Genomic DNA, 7,456 nt, shown 5'->3' with positions numbered 1-7,456 from the left:
TGGTATTCCCCTCTCCTGACCATTAACAGGGTCATTTCTCCCTCAGCAAGGCAGCACATCCTGTCACATTCAGTGGAGCACAGAGGCACAGTCTCTCCTGGGGACAGGGTGCCTGATCCCACTCTTGTCCTGGTTTCACTGGGAGCTGGGGGCCATGAGGCAGCAGTAAACGATGTGCCGTGGGGGCTGCGTGGGGAGGGCTGGCTGATGTCTGCTCACAGCAGAGCGTGACAGCAACCGCTCCAGCCATAAAAATGAAAATCAGTAAAACTGGATCACTGAGAAACTGAGTCTCGCGCCTGCCAGAGCAGGGCAAATCAGGCACTGGATTAGCATCCCACAGGAGAGAGGACAGCATTATCAGGCAGGCTTTAATGGTCCCCCTGGAGCCCAGAAGAGGACTGGAGCTGGGTTTATCATTCCCTGGGCAAGCTGGGGGACTGTCCCTGGCATAGGGGAGCAAGCTACAGCACCAGTATCAGCAAGGAGACAGCATCCCCAAGGAGACAACATCCCCAAGGAGTCAACCTATGCCACACAGCAGGGGCTCTGCGGGGCTTATACCACACTCAGCATCATGAACCCAAAGCCTCATCTTTTGGCTGGGAGGACCGGTCTCCATGACAGGAGAAACAGACCCTGGACAGCCCTTGGTGCCCCAGGGCATTCAGCCTGCAGCATCACATCTCCATCCCAGGCTTTCCTCCAACGTGGTGCCCTGAGCCCCAGGTCTGGGAGGCAGGAGGAGGGCTGGCCACGCTGCCAAGGCTACTGCAAGGATTGTTTGTCAGCCAGTCCCACCAAGGCGCTGGGCCCTGCTCACTTATAGAGAAGAAATGCTGAATCTGGAATGAGAAGTGGAGGGGAAATAATATTTCTTCATCCATTGCGTGTTGCTAATAGGTGGAGAGATCTCCCATTTATAACCAAGAATCCAAACAGTAATTGACTTGCCTGACCCAGTCCATTTCTAATAGTCCTGGGCAGCTGATTGCTATTTCTTACTGGCTTTTCTAACAATAATGATAAAAGAGCCAAAAAACGGTCTGGCACAAAGCACCTGCCACTCTCATAAGTGTCAGTCCCAGGTGGAGGATTAAGAGGAGAGTCAAGAGCCCTTGTTGAAACCTGTGTTGCTGTCCAGTTCCACCCAGGATTCTCTGACCACTGAGGACGTGGCAAATGCCCACAGGCTCTGGAGCAGCACTAGGTAAACTTGAAGCTCCAGAGATTTATCAGGAGCATGACATGAAAACATAAGACCAGAATGAGGATTCAAATACCGGAACAGGGCAGGCTCATGCATCTGAGATGCTGTAGTGCATCACCTGATGCTGTGCAGGGAGAGTATGGACCATTTCGTACCAAACAGCAGATCCTCGGACATCCAGGGCATCTGAGACTGTGCCAGGAACCTCTCCGGGTGACTGAATCCAACCCTGGGTGTCAGCATTTTGGTTTCTCCCTGTTGTTATTGAGTGATGGTACAATCTCACCATCTCCTGCAGAGGCTCTCACTAACACGTGTCATGGGAAGAAGAGACCAGCCCAGAACTGCCAAATGTTAAGGCACCCCGTGTTGCTTACCAGAGGAGAAAACCTGTTCCTGGGGATCATGCAAGGCTAAGCACCACTGGGTCTATAGTGTTGTAACACTTTTTGTGCCAGCGACCTGGAAATCACCTCTTACATCAGACAGATTTTAGGATAAAGGATGAAGAAAACACATGCCTATTGTGCTCCACTTTGTCTCAGACAGGTGGACGTGTAAATAGGGACAGTGCTAAACAAACACATGTGAGTGACGGGCATGTAACACAAAGAGATCTCACGAGTCTGAGGGTGATGGGGTGTCTGGATGACTCACAGTTGTCTCAGGATACCAGGGAAGGGCCACAACCCTGAATTGGACTTTTAGGAGCCATCAGTTCTTTACATGTAAAGGAACAAAAGTTGGTGCATTGCTCCCCATGACTGGATCCTCTTTGCTGTGGAGTAGCTTAGCTGTGCTCACATCATCACCCCATCACCCCAGCATGTCTAGAGGACTGGGGCATGGTGTTTGAGTGAGGAGCAATGACATCTTGAACCACATCTTGGCATAGAACACACACCTTGACAACTTGGCATAGATCTGTGACAATCTGTGGCCTTCTGGAGAAGACCACTTTGGTACATCTGTGCTAGGATGTTGATTGTGCAGAGCATCATTCTCCAGAACTGAGAGGGAACTTATCTTGTGAGGAGCATCTGAGGGAGCTGGGATCATTCAGCCTGGAGAAAAGGAGGCTGAGGGGAGACCTTCTCGCTCACTTCAACTACCTGAAAGGTGGGTGTAGCCAGGGGGGTCGGTCTCTTCTCCCAAAGAACAGGCCTGAGGAAAAGGCCTCAGTTGCACCAGGGGAGCTTTAGGATGGATACTGGAAAAAATTTCTTCACTGAAAGGGTCATCAAGAATTGGAACAGGCTTCCTAGGGCAGCGGTGGAGTTACCATCCCTGAAGGTATTTAAAAGCCGGGCAGACGTGGTGCTGGGGAGGGATTCAGTCACGCACATGCGGTGATGCCCATGGCTGTCTGAGACATCTGCGCAGGTCAAGCAAATGTGAAGCAGCATCAGCAGGAGGACCAATGCCCTTCTTGAATGATGACTGGAGGATCTCTGCAATCGTTGAATACCCACAGGGCCTAAAACGACAGTAGTCATCCCTTTCTGGTTAAAATATGACACAAGTTTAGAAAGTTTAGAAGATCAGCACTGTAACCAAAGAAGGAAAAAAAACCAAGAGAGCTAGTATTTTAAAAAGTGGGGAATTTTCTTCGAGTATTCTTCTTAAATAGACACTTTTGAGTTTAGAAGATCAGCACTGTAACCAAAGAAAGAAAAAAAGGAAAAAAACCCAAGAGAGCTAATATTTTAAAAAGTGGGGAATTTTCTTCATGTATTCTTCTTAAGTAGACACTTTTAAATTCCAACTTGATACAAAACAAGCTTCTTATATCCTTCCAGAAACAAGATCTCTGTCTTTCTCTGCCCTCTAGCACAGAGGAATCCTATCTACCATCACGATCAGTGCATGGTAAAGCCAGGAACAATGGGTGAATCTCCAGGTGGTCACTTTAGTGAAGCCTGGGCAGCCATGGCTGGCCATCCTGGGCAGGAACAGGTTAAATTCTGTGCAGCTGATGGAATTCATATCAAAACCTTTGCATCACCAAAGAAGTTCTTTCAAATCCAGACTTCTTCTGTGTATTTTTAAACGATCCGTTAAGAGTTAAACAAAGCAGTGACTAGTACCTTTCAAATAATAGTGACCTTTATTGTGGTTCTTTTTCCTAGGTATGTGCTAGTGTATTTTAATGTCATTTTGTTGTCTTTAAGGTTTGAGAAGTGAGTATTTGGAGCGTAGGGTTTTAAAAAGATCTAGCAAACAGAAATCCAATATTGACCAGAGGCTGGATTACCTGCAGGGCTGGGATTCCTTCGCATGCTCTCAAAGCTTGGGCAGACCTCCCTTTTTTGGTGTAAAGGAGTGGATGGCAGCAGCGCTCAGATATGGAGAGGTTACATTGTCAGTGAGACAACCCATGAGAGGCAAACAACAAGCAAAAAATCTTTTCTGAAGAAGATTCAGTAGGAAGTCACTGTCCCCAAATGCTGGGTGCTGTGCAGAGAAACTCCAGAATCCTCTGCTACTTTCTGAATGATGCCACCCCACCAGATAGAACTGCTCTCCTCTCTGTTTCCCAGGTGAGTTCACACAGGACAATTCTATGGGCTTCTGCTTGTTGTAAAAGTGGTTGGTCCTTACCAACATCCTCCTGGGTCCCACAATGAGGCTGCTGAGACCTCAGTATCAGCTCTCTGTCAAGAACTGACACCTAGACCTTGGTCTTTCAAGCCATGTATGTCCCCTTCTGAGGGCTGGAGGAGTGGTTTCCACTCCAGAAGAGTAGTTTCAGTGTGCTACAATGCTCGGTTTTTGCAGGACTGCATAATCATGTAGAAACTTCTAATTTTGCAGGGCTGTGGGATTTCGCCTCCACAGGTTCTTAATGTTCAGACACACAGAGGACATGTTACAGTTCTCCTTGATCAATAACCTCATGCAGAAATCACGTGTGGGTTGTGCTTTATTTCAGCCTTCACGGGTTGTACAGGTCTATCCATGTAGTCTGTGATGAGGTGGTCACATCTGCTGTATCCTGTACTGTCAATCCCATCCCAGGCGTGACTTGAGTTTTTCTAAGAAAGCTGGAGGTATTTGGTGGGTGACTGCCTGTCCCTCCAGCTGCCTTGCTCCTAAGGATGGCATCATGCCACTGTCCTGGTTTCAGTTGGGATAGAGTTAATTTGCTGCTGTGTTTCAGATTTGGTGTGAAAGCAATATCAATAATGCATATTGTTTTACTTGTTGCTGAGCGATGTTTATATTTTTCAAGGACTCTTCAGCTTCCCACAGAAGCTGAGAAGGAGCATAGATAGAACAACGGAATGGCCAATGGAATATTCCATAGCATAGAAGTCATGCTTGGTGTATAAATGGGGGTTGGTTAGGGGGGGCAGAAATCTGCAATCACTACTCGTGTCCAGCTGGGCACCCAACTCACCGGGTGGTGAGAGTAACTTGTGTCTTGTATATTCTGTTACCATTATTATTATTATTATTGTTTTCCATTATTGTTCTATTAAACTCTCTTTTCCTGAACCCATGAGGTTTTTTTCCCCTTTCCTCTTCTTTTCTCCCTCTTCTCCCCACCCTTCTGGGAAGGGGGAGAAAGAGGAGTGAGTGAATAGCTGCGTGGTCCTCATTGCTGGCTGGGGTTAAACACACACAGACACACACACACACGTGGCACATCCCACTCCACTCAACCACTGAATCCCACTCCCTGCTCTTCAGGGGCAGGGCACTGGGCCACCCGGTGCTGCTGGAGCTTTACTCTTGCCTCAGGTTGAATCTATCTTATTTGGTAAAAGCTCTGCTTCGTGTTTCATCCCCTGGATTCAGATGGACGATGTGAATGAGAAGGAAGTCAAGCTGTTGAGGGGGTCACCAAGCCCTCCTCACCTCTTGCCAGTTGTGAATGAGCCATGACAAACCACCATCTTGCCTTTTTTACTGAGGAAACGGGACCTGGAAGGAGATTGGTGGGATGTGAGGTACATGGGAGAAGTTCAATTTCAGGACTGGCTGTTCTAGAGACCAGCTGGGTTTGCTGTCATGGTTCCTGAGACAATTCCTGAGACACTTCTGGCTCAGGACTTCTTAAGAACCTTAAGTCTTGGCCTCTTGGTTGCATGGCTCAGTGAGTGTGTCCCTGCGCAGGAGAGGGCACGCATGGCCTCAAGAAGGACAACTTAGTGCATTGGCTCAGCATCCTCATACACCAAAGGGTCTTTTTGTTCTGTTTGCAGCATTTTAATTGTGAGGTTTTCAAAGCACTTTCCTACAATACGCAATGCAAAGCTTCCTCCACCAGCTGCTGTGTCTACGTGTCTCTGTGGACATCTTCCACAGCCGGTTGCCCACTAGTGGAGTAAAATCACAGCATCAGCCATAGGCAGTAGAACAATGTGAAAAGGCACATTAAACAGCTGTTCCCTGGAGGGAAATGAGGGTTTCTAAGGACATCAGTCACTTTCCGGGCTGGGGAGGTGTGTGCCTGTGTGGGTGCCTCGAACAGACAGGGCTGGCCAAAGTAGACAAGGAAACCCTTGCTGTGGTGGGACTGGTGCCCAGCGTCAGCCATTCCCATCCCACTATCCCACAGAGACTGGAACAGGTCCAAGGCACCTGGATTGCACTGCCAGCAGGAGATGAAAGGCTGAGAGTGTGTGAAGCACTAGATAGGAGGGATGGAGAGGGACAAAGCACAAGAGAGCTCTAGCAGAAAGGGAAGCAGTAATCCCTCGGCTGCTTCACAGGGACCTGCAAATTCTGCCACAAGCAATGTTTCTGGCCTGCAGAGCTGGATAGGATTGTCCCAAATAACCAGGTTTCTATCAGAAAATTCCCATTTCTCTGTTTTTTGGCAAGAACATGAGCCTGGACACCCCTTGCTGAGGAAGAGCTGTTGCCTCCTCCTTGAAGGAGCATTGCCCAGGGAATTGAGCTGTAGGGTAGAGCAGATGCTCTTTAAGGAGCAAATATTTATGGATCTGCACTGGAAAATCTCCCACAGGAGGCTGGGGAGCCTTACTCAAGTACACTGTGATGGGCCATGCTCTAGGGTGCAGGAAGATGGTGGAACTGGGGTTAAATCCCATTCTGGGGAGTAGGTCCCGCTGTCTCTGCCGGGTTTGGATAGCAGTGGGACTTGTCAGCAAAACCCTTACGGAACAGGAAAGTAAAGTCTGTGACACACCAAAGCCGTTTGCATGAGGGACAATATTTCCTGCCATCACGAGCAGCTCAGTGGAGAGTGTCAGGGGGAGCTTGTCGTCCCCAGGTGTGCCAGCACAGCAGCAGAAGCTGGCACCGTGTGGCAGTGGCTGCCTCACGGCTACTGGCAGATACCCAAGGTGGGAGATCCCTGCTCCGCAGCATCCGTGGTGTGCTGGGAAAGCGTCACCCTCATTGCAGAGGCTTTAAGGACATATCTGAGCGTGCCTCAGTTTCCCCAACTGGTTTCTTAGGAGGATTGTAGCTCGGTGAGCCCATTGGTCCCCGTGGAGGTTCTGGTGGTGCTGAGGGTTCAGGGGGAGAAGGTGTCTCAGGAGAGCAGCTGAGAGAGACAACACGGTGACAGAGAGGCTGAGTGGGGTCACCCTTTGCAGCCTTCCGTCCCCAAGTGGCTCTTCAGCCGCTTCGGTGGCACCACCCCGGGACAGGGCTGGTGGGGACACAGAATCACAGAATCACAGCATCTTCTAGGTTGGAAGGGACCTTAAAGATCATCTTGTCCAACCGTCAACCTAACTGACAAAAACAGACACCCACACAACAAACAAGGAGCATCATCACTAAACCAGACCTCCCAGCACCACATCAACCCGTCTTTTGAACACCTCCAGGGATGGGGCCTCCACCACCTCCCTGGGCAGCCCATTCCAATGCCTGAGAACCCTTTCAGTGAAAAAATTTTTCCTAATATCCAGCCTGAGACACTCGTGTCCGGACACTCGTGTCCGCTCGGCTCCTAAACCGGGGGAGCGGGGAGCGGGGCTGAGCCCGCCCGGCGGGATGCGGGCCGGGGCGTTGCGGGCTCCGGGACCGGTCCGTGCCGCTCTGTCCCGGGCTCCGGGCCGGTCCCCGCTCCGCTCCGGGCTCCGGGCCGGTCCCTGCCGCTCGGTGCCGGTCCCCGCTCGGCCCCGGCGGTGCCTCCCCGCCCTCTAGCGGTGCCCGGTGCCCGGTGCCCGCCGCCTCCTGCTCCGGGCGATGCTCCGCGCCCGACCGCGGCCGCAGCCGCCGCCCCCTCCCACCCCGCTCCCAGCCTCTTCCAGCCCGCTCCCG

The sequence above is a fragment of the Calidris pugnax genome, unplaced genomic scaffold, assembly GCF_001431845.1.
Source record: "Calidris pugnax isolate Ruff unplaced genomic scaffold, ASM143184v1 scaffold470, whole genome shotgun sequence".
NCBI classification, from domain to species: Eukaryota; Metazoa; Chordata; class Aves; order Charadriiformes; family Scolopacidae; genus Calidris; species Calidris pugnax.
This window is presented reverse-complemented; position numbering follows the sequence as displayed.